This window comes from Passer domesticus, chromosome 10 (genome assembly GCF_036417665.1).
Source record: "Passer domesticus isolate bPasDom1 chromosome 10, bPasDom1.hap1, whole genome shotgun sequence".
In the NCBI taxonomy this organism is placed as follows: domain Eukaryota; kingdom Metazoa; phylum Chordata; class Aves; order Passeriformes; family Passeridae; genus Passer; species Passer domesticus.
The window spans coordinates 36,692,829-36,706,847 of NC_087483.1; the positions used below are offsets into that span (position 1 = coordinate 36,692,829).

Below are 14,019 nucleotides of genomic sequence, written 5' to 3' on the forward strand. Positions count from 1 at the left end.
GGCAATCCCTTCCCAGCCCTCCAAGCAGTGATCACCAGAAGCACCATCCTGTTCCTGCCACAGCCTCACCCAGAGACTCGGGGTCACCCTTGGCAGCCCCCCGTCCTTAGCAGCAGCCACAACACTCCAGTGCCTGTCCCTGTGGCAGGCCTGGGGCTGATTCAGCCCTGTGGGCTGCTCCTCCTGCCTCAGCTGCTCCCTGTCGGCTCCAGGGAAGCAGTGGTGAGCCAGATGAAAGCATTTCACAGGTCACAAGCTGAGCCATGCTCACCTAGAAGCATTCCAAAGGCCTTAGCTCTGAACCTCAGGGCAGAATTTCTCCAGGAGCTTACACCCCACAGCCCAGCAGCTGGCTTTGCTACCAGTACTCACTGGGGCCCATCTCATCTTGTTCCTTCCTTCCCTGTCCCACTGGCACACACCAGGGGCTGTTAGTAGCCTGACTATATAAAAGTCTAGGTCACATATTCTCTCTTCCCAACAAGTTGGGGTTTTTTTGCTTCAGTCAATCCATTTGTCAGCAAATTGCATATACCAACTCTTCCTGCAGCAAAGGCTCTTGACAGAACAACTACTATAATTGCTGTTAGTGCTAAAAAATTCATCACTTTAAGCTAATGTTTGTTTTTATAAAAGGACTGCAATATGAACTGCCACTCAAACTAGGAGTATAGGAAGGGTTGGAAGGTACCTCCTGAGTCATGCAGAGCTTGCTTTTCCTAATGGAGACCAGACATCACTTGATTCCTTTGATCCTTATCTCCCACATCATATACATGCACATGCACACATAGTCTTACCTCGCCCATCTTTCTATTAAAAACTTTCCTTTAAAGATATTACACTTGGCTGACTTATAATAGAGATCTCAGAGGTCAGGGTGACATACGTGAGAGCTAAGGATAGACCATGGTCTGCAAAAAGGATCTATGAATATTGCAAAGGAAACTGGATGATTTCAGAGTCCAGGCATCTTTAGAGAAGAGAGCAAGACAAGCTCTCCTTTAAATAAGTCCACTCAATGACAAGAACAACTCCCACAATACTGACCAATCCCTGCTTCCCAGACACAAACACTTCTATAACAAGGGGCAACAAAGGGAGGGGTGTGGGGAATATAAATACATATTTAATGGAAACCTTAGACATCACAGTAAGCATACACAAAATTAAATTATTAAAACCTGAAAGATAAATCATAGCCCACATTAATTTTTCAAGAAGAGCTTTGGCCCTGAGAAGGGGAGAAATAGGAAGATATCCTATTTCTCCTCAGTCCTCTTAGGGTGTTCTTGTGCTGAGTAAATCACAAGACATTATTCAGAGACTACAGCATTCAAGAGCAACCTGGAACTACAGGATATGGAGGCAGATATTACTTACCCTGACTTATGCTGAAGATGTAGCAATGATAAGGACACTGGTTTTCACCAAGCTGAGCCATGGACTTTGTTTGTACTGCGATGTGTGCACTAATTTTAGTCACATGTACATTCCCCAAGGACTTCTGACAGGTGATTTATCAGCAGTGAATGTTGTGAAGGCAGACACTCCTCTCCAAATCAATCTTTATCCAGTCTTGATAAGGTAACAGATAAATGCATTTTGTAGTCTCACTTTCTAGTAATTGGCTCTCAAAGCCTGCTTATTCCAGACTGCTCCTTTAATGTTCTGTAATGCCACTGACTGCCTTTGAAGAGTGAATAATAATGAAGCACTTTAAAGAGACTTGTAAAAGTTATGAAGTCATAAAACTCTATTTGATTCTTCTTTCAGTCTGTTTTCTGGGAATGGCTGAATATAAATAGTGAAGTGATCTCACAGGCTTTGAATGAAAGGTTCTTTCTCCTTTCAGGCTGCACTTCCTACTGTGTTATCCTCATTGATATTTCATTGCCTTCAGGATGCATAGGTCACAGTTGAGACAGCCACAACACACAAAGTATCATCATACAATTTCAGAGGGCTTCAACCCACACACAGTACCACTGCTTCAGAAGGCTTCAAGTGTTGGTCCTTCCTGTTCTTTAGCCGAACCTTTTATACCCCTCATGTTCATGCACTGCCCCTGTGTGCCCTCTGCTCCCTTTGTGGTTGGTCAGTGCCCCTGGGCACTCCAGGGCTCACTGCTGTCAGTGCTGCTCACCTGCTGCTCACAGCTGTGCCCACTGGGGATGAGGCTGGGCCAGCCCCACTCCCAATTATCACAAACTGTGTACCTACATGATGGGATGTATATAGAATATTTTTCCAAGTTCCTTATCAACAGTGTTTTGGGACATTTAGCCAGAAAATATATGTCTAGTCTCTAGGGTTTCCTTTTCAAATGCATGATGTAATCAATTCTTTATTGAGCTACAGTCATTGTGATACAGAAGGTACATCAAAACACACTTCTCCAAATAAGAGTTGCTCTTGTTTTCTTTTCCCTCCTTGTTCCTGGTGACAGTGTATAGGGGTTTCCCATAAATTGAGTTCACTTCACCTCCTCTTTTCCTAGGGTGCAGCTACATTGTGAAAATTTATACTTCTGCAGAGAAAAATATTTTTCTTTATCATGTTGCACAGTCTCAACTTCCACCAGCCCATTAACTCAAAATAAACTCCTAAGCATTCGACTGTCTGATCAGTGTCTGCACAGTGACATTTACCAGGAGAGGCAGACAAGAAATAGTCAGTGACTGGAGATTTTTAGACCAGAATAGTGACACTGTAATCTTGCTCTTTCCCCCCCCTGCACCCATCACCCCCTTTGCCAATCTCTGTGCCCTTTTCTAGACACAGCTGAAATGACCATTAGAAGTGTCCCTTGACATGTGCTCAAATCCAAAATACAGGTATTAGAAATTACTTGACATTTAAAATAATAATAATAAGGAAAGAAAAAGAAAAGCAATTTATCTTTGGTTCCAAAACATATAACAGAAAAGTCATCACTATTACTTAGCTCATTTCTGAAGTCAACAGATGGTCGAGCACTTGGAAGTTGTTTTCTCTGTTGTTTGTTAAAGGCAAAAACCTTGCAAATAGGTTCAAAAGGCTGTATCCAGAAGGTTTTATGCCAATCCTACTTAAACCAGCTTTCCTGATACAGCTGAAAACAAGTGTTACAGCTGTGAGTAGGTATACAGTCATAGGACATTTGTAAGTACACATGAGCCAAATTAGAAGCAACAAAAGTCTGATGTTATCACCCCAGTTTATTTCATGATCCCAGTCGGTGGCAGCAGCTCACAGATGCTGAGGCAAGAGATGTTTTAGTAAACAGAACAATTAGCAGCATTGGGTGAGCCACCAGCACAGCAAAATAAACTTCTTGAAGATACGTGGTTATACCCCTTCCCAAAAAGAATAAATTAGAAAGCACAAAATTGCTTCTTATCTGCAAGACTGCATTAGCAACTGCCAACCCTGTACCACAGAGATGGAAGCAAGAGTTCTTGCAATGGGAACTTACAAAGATACCATGCAATGAGTAATTGATACCATGCCTTTGTATCAAACATCTTTTTGTCTTGTTTTAAGGGGAAAAATCCCCACACTTTTTTCTTATTATGATGCAGTGCCATCAAACAGTGAGATACAAGTGATCAATGTTTAATATTCCTCCCTAGCCTGGCTGCTTTCAGTCATATATGGTAATCAATGATCCATTCATGATAGCTCCCTGCAATTATCATAGCAAAGATTGGGGACAGATAGGCATACAAGGTGCTAAAATTAAATAACCACAAATTATTTCACCCATGCATTCTCCAGTTGCTTCCTCCATTTATGGATAATGGCCCTATTTGCTGACAATGGCAGTAAAATTTTCCTCCAGGGATTTATTTATAGCACTTATTTCTTGTATTGTGGTTTGTATTTTCCAATGTGCTAAGTGCCCCAGAAAAACACTTAAGTGAAACAATCAAGAGAGGATTTTGTTCTCCTGTCCCATAATTCCTGCATCCTAAACATTCAACAGAAGATGTTCATTAACCTCACACTGTACTGTGAGCTGCACTCACCCTTCCCCAGGCTCCACCACTGCCACCAAAACACACAGGGGTTGCAGTCTTGGTTATTCAAATGTAAATAATTCAGGAGCTCACCTGGTCTGTGCCCACAGACTGATGAGAAGGAGGACATAGCTTCTGTGTTTTACTAGTGTTTGTATTCTCAAATTTAGACATAAAACTATTGTCAAAATCCACCAAGAGAAATAGCTGGTGGGTGAAAAATTGGTCATTGACATGCCTCTCCTGTGAAAACTTTGAGAGTGTTCTACTTCATCATAATTTTTCTTGAATTAACTGATAAAAATAACAGATGACTGTACTGTCAGTGATGCCTTATGTTGTTTATGTAGATTATCTATGATCCATTGTCATGTCTACTAAATTACAGGTCCCTACTGGCTACTCTAAATAATAAGGTGCTTGCAACAGCAGCTGAAAGGAATAAAAACCAGGAGGCAAAAAGAGAGCTTTTCCCTCCTTTCATCCTTATTTTTCACCTGTCCCTTAAACATTCAGCAACCAGAAAATGAATGATAGTGATTAAATTATTTGCTTGCCAGATTATCTCAGTGTCTGTTCTTAGCAGAATATCCATGCAAGTCACTGAGAGAGCAGGATATGAGCAGGTGAATCAGACTCTGCAGGGTCCCTGCACCTCTGGTTCTGTATCAGCTGCTCCCCATTACAAAAATTCTGAAAAAAAGATAACCAACCTTAATGGATGCTAAATATTGAACTAAATCAAAGACAATATATGTGGACTTTGATTGTCTAACAAATGTGACGTAAAAGGAACAGGAATTCTGCAAATGAGAGCCTGAAAGCTCCCTTCATGCTTCCACCTGCTCATCCTTTGAGGTAGATTTTGTTTAGTTCCTGTAAAATAAAGGCATGACTCACTAACAGGACATATGGAGTGGCAAAGTATAGAAACTAAGATTGCAAAGCTACCACTGTGTCTTCAGAAAGTTTAACAATGATTTCAAAGTGCTCATTGTTATCGTGCAGTCCCATGTTTCTTTCTTGCACATGTTTTCTCATTAAATTGGGAAAATGGTTGTTGGGAAAGTAGTGTTTGGGTGAGTGCACCCCTCCCCACGTATTTTACCTGTGCAGTGGCTTGGACAATTAAATATTTATCTCCAAATGGAGATTCCAGGCTTTATTACTACCTGAATAATACATGCAACTTGAGTTATAACCTCCCAAAAGCCTATTTGCAAGTCAATTTTTTTTGTCTGTTCAGCAGTGCTTCCTGACTACAGCCACTGATAGTATTTTAAATAAATTCTTTGGTCTATGCATGTGTTACCTGTTCTTTCTCCCCTTAACCAAATTACGCCACTTGGTTAAATCAATCTAGTTATTTAAAAAGAAAAACTTCTCTCCCTTCACTCAAGAAAATTTGCTGTTAGCAGCTTAACCTAATGAGCAAGTTACCCCAATGGACGAGACATTAATTTAAATAGAGACTGAAATTGCTCTTATCACAGGGATTGCTTGGTAGGGAAAACCAGCAGATGAAAAAATTGTAGCTTCTCATGACAAGCACCTACAAAGACAATATCTTCCATATCTCTAAAATATATGCTCCACGTTTTTTAAACCACTTTAGGACATAGAACTCTTCTGTGCTAATTTTGGAGAGAGAGGAAAGAACTGAGACAATATAATTTGCTTGCCTATGCATAAGTTTTCTGTGATTCCTCCACACAACTGATGAGAAAAACATTCCTCAGGATTTTTAAAGTGCTACTGACAGTTCCTAAGGATATTCAAAGCATTGCTTTACTAAGAACTTAGCCCAGACACTCAGTCAGTTCTGGCAGCCTGTCTCTCATGCTAAAGATGCCTCACATCAGCTGCCCTTTGAAAGTCATTCACAAAAATAACTGAACTTAGTAAACAGGCTTAATAGAGTAAATCAAGAATATTTGTGCTAAATCACCTTGGACTGTTAGTATTTTTAGGTAAATCCCTCTTGGTGTATTTAAGAGGGTGTGGCTTTGGGAACATTAGTAGGCAGTGGTGCTTCAGGGAAGAGTGTGTTACATAAAAAGGAAAAATGTTCCTTGTGCACTTGTGCTGTGCTTTCTAAGAGGGACCCTGCCTTCCAAGGGAAAGCCTGGCTAAAGCACTTCATGGAAAAGATGCCATGGCTTCCTGGTCATATGGGCTTCACACACTCTGTCTCAGACTCTCAAATCATCTGATGGGCCAGAAAAATGGAAAAACTCAAAAAGAAATGACACTTCATTTAAGTCAGTTGATCAGGCTAAAAGGTAAGGTAAGGCACACTTCCCAGCAGTGGAAAATTGAATGAGTTGTAACAATTGCAATTGCCATTTCAGAGCCTTCTGAGTGGTGAGTGAGTTTCATTACAGATAGTGTTGACAACATGACAGCTCTCAGAGAGTGAGTACTACCTGCATACACCTCACACACTGTGCTTCCTGCTCCTGGCACCCAGAAGAAACAACCAATACATACAGCAACATGCTAGAATGGACTTCCTAAATTGATCAATTCAGTCCCTGCTATCAGCCAGCTGTGTCACACAATCGCCCTCATAAGCTGATAGAAGAACATCCTCAAAACTATCTGAGGGGAGAGGTATTTTTACTAGCATTACTCTTCCTGGAATGACAATGTAGAAATTCAAACATCTGGCATTTAGCAATCATTTCCTGCCTAAATGTAGTTGTGTCCCAATTTGGTTTTATGCCAGATTTTTCTTTTAGATAAATGGTTGTTTTGCCTCTCTGGTGTTTTTCAGCCAATACCTCTGTATGCAGCAATTGCATTTCCTTTAAGCCTTTCCATTGATAAGTCAAACAAACTAAGTTATTTTACTCCTGCTTTCTTATGATTAAAAAGACTTCATCCTGGACTGTTTGCCTCTTTTCTGGCTTACATTCCAGCACTAATTAGTCCTTCTCAAACAGAAGCACCTGCACATAGTAAGAACAGTATATATTATTATGTCTCGATCTTACTGGATGGATCCTTCCCCTCATCTCTACTTTCTCAGCAAAGATTGGTATTTTTCAGGGCTGCATCATACAGTCAGGTCTGTTTCATTTGAGTATTCTCTACTACTGAATTTTGAACAGGAAATCTTCAGTTGACAGCAAATATTTTTCTGTTTATCTACCTAAATCAGGACTTTGCACTTTATATTACTAAATTGAAATCCAATTCTATAAGTGAGGTAGTTTAGCTCTTCCTCATATTTTTGCAGGTCCCATTGGGAAATCCAGTTTTTTCTATCTTTGGGGTATTTTTTATCCCATAGTTCTAAGCAAAAATACAAAATAAAATCAGTTACTTCCTCAACTGAGCATGTTCACTATTGTTTCTTCTTGAGTATTATAATTCCCTGTTCAGCATAACCTTTCAATACCAAATGTGATACTTCAAGGCACACAACAAATCTGTTTATAATTTTTAAACTAATACCAATTTTTAAATTAGCCAATACAGCATTTCATGTATTTATAACATGTTTTTTACCCAAGCCTCTTCCTGGTCTCCAGCTATGACCTTCACATACTTTTCTTACTATAAGATGTAATTGCTTCTCACAGGATACCCAAACCACAAATATGGTAGTTTCCTGCACAATAAGATTTCTTAAGTTCATCAGGTAAACCATACAGTAACAGAGTCAAGCAAGAGCTTCTAATGTCTTATCATGATAGACTAGACACATGGGTATTTCCACACACCAGACAGAGTCTAAAGTGTTGTAATGATGTGGGCTCTCTTTTTCTTCCCCGGGCCTTTCCTCCCCAATTCCTTCTTGTGGTGGGTTGACCACATCCAGCAGCTGCACCACACAGCCACTTGCTCATCACCCTGGCAGCAGGACAGAGGAGAGATTAGGGACAACAGAAGTGAGAAAACTTACAGATACAGATAAATTAAAGTCAGTTTAATAAGTGAAAGGAAGTAGAAGAAAAAACCCAGAACAAGTTTTGCAAAGGCCCCCACTCACCACTTCCTTCAAGTACCCCAATGCTCAGCAGTCTCTGAGCAGTGGCCACATCCCCAAAAGCCCCCCCCTTCCTGTAGTTTGGGAGCATTGTTGTGCATGATGTTATCTGGCATGGAATAGCTCTCTAGCCCTTTTGGGTCAGCTGTCCTGCTTGTTCCCTTCTCAATTTCTTGTACCCCCCAGCCTAGTCACTGAGGAAGCAGAGCAGGAAAAAGGGAAAGCCTTGCACCTCTGCAAGGACTGCTCAGCAGCCAAACTCTGGTGTGTCACCAGCACTGCTCCAGTCACAGACCCAGAACACAGCACCCTCTGAGCTGCTAGGAGGAAAATTAACTCAGTCGCAGCCAGACCCAGTGCACCTCCAAAGCCAAAGCTTTCAAACTACAGAGAAGAAGCTACATGCACTTTCACGTTTCTTGCTTTTTTGAGAAGTTGCCATTCTAGGTTATATTTTGGGGATATTTGCAGGAACAGCAGATTGATGCTGCCACTGTGTGAAGGAAAAACATGAAAGTTGTTAGGGTTTAATTAACTGAAGGACTTCTATAAATCAAAAGTACGTTTTGGAAAATTCACAATGGTCAAGCATTAGTCTCAGAAACATAGGAAGAGAAAAAAAATTGGGCTGTCAAGCAAAATTTAATCTTCTATATTTGAAAGAGAGGTTGCTTGGTTTAAAAAAACATGACAGACAATGATCTGCAGGGACACTAGGACATAAATGCTGGGCCTAATGGAACCATTAACATCCATGGATCCAGCAGAGTTCCTAGATTGATCATAGCTTGGGAGAAATCTTTCACAAGACAAATACTTCTTTTTATATTGCCAACAAGGCTACTCATTGAGAAAGCCCATATGACAAAGGTGTGATATTAGAGCACTTCTAGGAGCTCAGGGTGGTGTTTCAGATCTTAGTTTGTGCCAGAGCTGGGGAGAAGGGGGAAAAAATTTGGATATCAAATAAACAGCAGCTAAGGGTTTGATCCAAACTGTAACACTGAAGATATAACTGCATCATTGCTTTCTGATATGTACATAACTGACTCATTAGCAAAATCCTAGAATTAGATTCATTTTTAAACAAAATTACCAGGGAAAGCAAAATTCCAGCTCATACATCTTTATACACAGAGGCAGAGGGCTTGCTGCTGCTATCTCTGGCAAGGTATCTATTCACTTATTACACTTTAAGAGAATGATGCAATGTTCCTGCAATTAACTACCCGTCTTATTATAGACTCTGCTACAGAGAGGTCCAAGAGAAAGGCACAAACTGGAATGCTGGTGCACAAATGCAAATTATTTGCTAAGGTGTAAAGAATTTGTTTCTTGTTCTCACCTAGTCTAATTTCACACGTCTCGCTGTCTCACTGTTGCTCCTAAGGCATAAATATATATAAATAAACATGCATGTGTGCAAGTGCATAATGATTTTTTTCTAATAGGCACTTCTGACTGGGATAAACCCTTGATGTAGAATTAGACTGCATCAAATTAAGGCATGTTTTTAGTGACACATTTAGCATATGGAGTTAAAAACCACAGAAACCACTCACAGAATTCAGATTTATAAACAAGAATGGTGAAAATTTCACCCACAATTCAGAACAGCTGTCATTTTACTTGAACTTCAAACTGGTTTGTACTTCTTGATTTTTCTTCTGGTTTTATGTTTACAAAAATACTCCATAGCACATCTATAGTATTTTATGCTACATACCCAACTAGCATTTACAGTCATTCATTAGTAATTGATGCTTTAAAGGTTTCAGAGGTCTGAACTGCATGTACATCCATAATACAGGAAAGCACTATTACAATGTATTTGTTGAGATAATGAGACAGGAAAAACAACCAAAAACAACTGCTGTAGCTGATTTTACTTTTCAAACAGTCCATTAAATGTCTTTTGGCAAATTACTATTTAAATCAATTGGCAGCTTAGTGAATCATTTCTGTGGCTCCTAATAGAATTCTAAATTTCTTTGTCTAATTTCTTTTATTACCATTGATTGCATCAGACATCTGGGAACAAGTTAAAGAAAACCCAACAATAAAAAGGAAGCTTTATGACACTGAGGTCAGAGAGTAGAAGGCTACACTGAGAGATCAAACCTACCACAATGAAGAATGTGTATCCTGCAAGGAAAGGAGAGCCCATTCTTTTTCCCCAGGGCAATACAATTTTCCTATGTGATTATATAAAAAGAGCTCAAATTATTCATGCAAACACTTCCATTAGGGTCAGCTGGAGTGCAGTGAGCAGGATGTGTAAGAGCATTTCCTTGGAATCAGCAGGGACCAGGAACTCTGTTGTGCTAGATATGGTTGAGACACGCTGAGGTCTTTTGGTCTTTTATTGTCTGAACTAAAAAAAGTAAGAGGAAAAGAGAAACAGAGGCACAGTGCAATATGCACCTTGATGCACCTTAAAGTAAATAAATGTTAGTTTCTAATAGCATAAATGTCTAACTTTTTGCTAGATCATGCCCAACTGACTTGCCAAAGGTCATACACATTATATCTGTGGAAAAGTTAAGCATTGAGTCCCATTATTGTAAAATCATCCCCAAACAATTAATCCAGTCAATAACATTTACTATGTTATTGCTACACACATTTACTTCTTTAACAGGAGCTTGACTGTATCTTTGTAAAAAGACACAAAACATTAAGAAGAATAAAAAGGATCTAAAGATTAAAAGATTTTTTTATTATTATTTAAACGATAGGGGAAATCTAGAAAGGATAAAATGAACCAGATAGCACTTGTTTATATTATTCATGTACCTAGAGCATTTATAATGTATAAAATATTCATTTAAAAATAAATATTTAAAAACTGCCTTCTTTACTATCATTTTAAATGCAGTTCCCTGTAAGGAACATGATCATATCCTCTATGATAGAAGGGAGGTAATTTTTTTTCTTAATCAAGCCAAGTGTCTGCTAGAACAAGTTAAAACCAAATGCTCCTCTTGAGCAGTTTTTTTCCATACTCAGCCTTTCCAGGACCGGAGGTGCTGTGTTTGTGAAGCCTCTGAAGCCATGGCTGGACAACATAACAGGATGTAGCATGAACTGTTTGACTCAATCAACCACAATGCCAAAGGAAACAGCAGACTGTCACATCAAGAAGAAGGCATCTGATGAAAACCCCTTGAGACAAATTAAAACCTTTCTAGGCTCTAAAGAATGGGTACCAAAGCAGTGCCCTAAATACAACTTACCATCCATCATTCCTTGCATTTACAGTGTTTTTCAGGCAGTTGTTTCTGTTGTTTCCTCATTCCACCTAAAATATGTAGTTAGCAGGAACTACCAGTCCTTATGTGGTACCTGATGCACATTTGATGCTGAATTTATTTTGTTCTGTTTATAACAAAAATGGATCATTTCAAAAGTAAAATCAGCTACAACATCAATGTCTTTTGTTTTGCTTAGCATTTAGAACCCTTGAAAAACTCTGTTCTAAGAGCTGACAGGACTTTATAGCACTCAGGATGTCACAGAGCTCAGCTCTTCAAGTAAACAAGTCATCTATGCATACATTTATGCAATTACATTTCAATTACAAAGACCCTTAAGAGCTCTTATATAGAGCCCATGCCCATGCCCACTAGACATCATCTACATGATCACCTTCCATGCATATCTTTATTATTGTCTCAGGAAATGCATTATTGAGGGCTTGCCAATCAATTTTTCTAAATTCTAAATATTTTTATATGAAGTCCTGAGAAATTCTTACCATTTGCATAACTGCAACCAGTCTGTGATTGTCTCTAAGCCCAAACAGTCTCCCAGTTTCAGTTTTATGTCCCTAAAAATTCTGCCTTATCTTTATTTCATAAAGCAGTGCTTTCTCAGATAATTAAGTAAAGCTAAATATTTGAACTCTAGTTGTTACAGTAAATTGTTTTACCTAGATTGCTGCCATATATTGCCTCATTTCCACATCAGTGGTTCGCTGCACACTGACAACTGAAAACTGTTTGCTTAGAAATCTCTTTCCACGTACTTTACTCTTCACTCACCAATAACTTAATTTTTTATCTTCCCAGTATAGACACTGACAAGTCACATATATCAGAACATAAAGAGTTGTCATGGCAAATCAGACTACTGGGCCATCAAAGCCTGGTAGTCTGTCTTTACTGTATCTCAGAGGAAGGTGCAAACCCTCACAACGTGATAAGCGATTATGCAATGGTACCCGTATGAGCAACATTTCTTTTTCACTTCCCCAATCAGCCTATACCTAGAAGTGAAAGATGCTATCTTCTCTTCAACAGTTTCCTATGCTGTGCATGACAGACTCCCTCCCCCTGTGATTGATATTCAACAAGACTCTGTCACAGCTAATAGGCTCAAAATGTAATTTGGCCAAAGAAGAAGAAGAAGACTAAAAAGCAAGGTTAGCAATAAAACTGTGATTTGAAAATAAGAACTGAAACAGAGAGAAAAAGAGGGAATCCACGGCATTAACCTTGTTGAAGTTTTATATGCAAGCTGCTCAATGAATTCAGATTCACACATGACTAGTGAAGAAGACAAAGCAAATTTTAAGATGATCTCTTAAAGGGCCATTTGGAACAGTCATGTAGTTCGTGGCCTGGATTTATCAGGTCTCCTACAGTAAATTCTGAATAATAGCCTTTAATGGTAAAAATCACTCATGAGAAGATGCTGCTTTTATTCATATGTCCTGGTGATATTTTGCATGTCATCTCCCCTGAAAAGCACAGTCCAAAACTGCATCATTGTGCAGTGGTGTTTTATGGAAATTAATCAAAGCCTATAATCCCATTATCCTGTGATTCTAGCATTTCTGGACCTACTGCTCAACAATCTGCTGAGCTCAGAATAACTCAGTTTATGTGATTTCCAGTCTACTTTGTAATTATTTTCTGTAAATGACAGCAGATTATGCAGAATATCCCACAGAGATCATCAAACCATCTGAGCTCCCTCTAGCTTTGCAAAAATCATTGAGATGGCTGAGGACTGTGAGTTCAGATATCCTTTTTCATAATGAGTAGTCATATTTCCATTCTTTCAAACCCTTATTTTTATCCAAAATTTGACCTTCCTTCCTGAAGGAAGAGCCAGTTTGAACCTTGCCTTATGACTGCCACAATGATTTGCACTTGCACCTGTCTGAGCTCATAGGATGGGCCTGGTAATTGCACCACTGTTGGTGCCACCCCTCCTTCACCACCCCAGCTCAGCAGGATTAGATGTATTAAAGTTAACATTTCATCTACCTGTCTGACAGATTGATGTAACTCAAACTGCAGTATTTTTAGGCAATGACTTATGGTCAATTAACCAGCATATGAGAAATACCTGCTTTCCTGCTAGCACCCCATAACTCATTGATCTACCTCCCTGTAATACATACAGAAAGATGACATTTCTTTCAGCACTGGATCTTCTGATTGAATATTTGCCTTTGTCACTAGTCAATAACCCTAGCTCCTAAGAACTTTTAAAAACAAGTCTTCAAACACTAATTTGTATGTTATTTAGTCAGATTTTCTTCAACTGCAGGTATATCCTAAATCCCTGCTAGTCTCCTAAACTACATAGGCAACCTAAAAACATATCATGTGATTACCTGCAATGTGTTAATGGTAATCCACTGCCAGCCTTAGACAGACACTTTTTCCTGCTTATTAAGACCTAAATGATTCCCTTTGGGAACTCTACCATGTGCAAATGTGAGGCTGCCAAGGGTCACTGGGTTCAAACTTGAAACTCTCAGTTTCACACCTCTCCAGCCTGGGCTGGAGAAGCTGCACTGAAAGCTTTTGTGCAAACACCCTTCTGTAACAGCCAATAATAAAAGAGACTTAGCAGCTGAAACAGTATCTCAGCTATAAAACTGGTCAATATTCAGCTCTACACGTTTGAAGACACACAATCTTTTCCTGCATCTCATACTTGTTAGACATATATGTCTAAGGAGATACAATTACCTATGAGAATTATATTTTGGGATGTGTAAGGAAACCA

The 14,019-nt window shown here is 39.3% G+C and overlaps 1 protein-coding gene across 5 annotated transcripts in view; it reads right to left on the bottom strand.

The window, feature by feature from the left end:
• The window catches only part of NCKAP5 (NCK associated protein 5), a 454,622-nt gene that overhangs the window by 432,321 nt on the left and 8,282 nt on the right, over window positions 1-14,019 (bottom strand). The window contains exon 1 of one of the 5 annotated variants that reach the window (XM_064435176.1): window positions 1,384-2,036. The exons of the other annotated variants lie outside the window; for them this stretch is intronic. The gene's annotated coding sequence lies outside the window, so the exon portion shown is untranslated. Of the gene's footprint in view, window positions 1-1,383; window positions 2,037-14,019 lie in introns of those variants that run through there. 5 annotated transcript variants of the gene reach the window in all.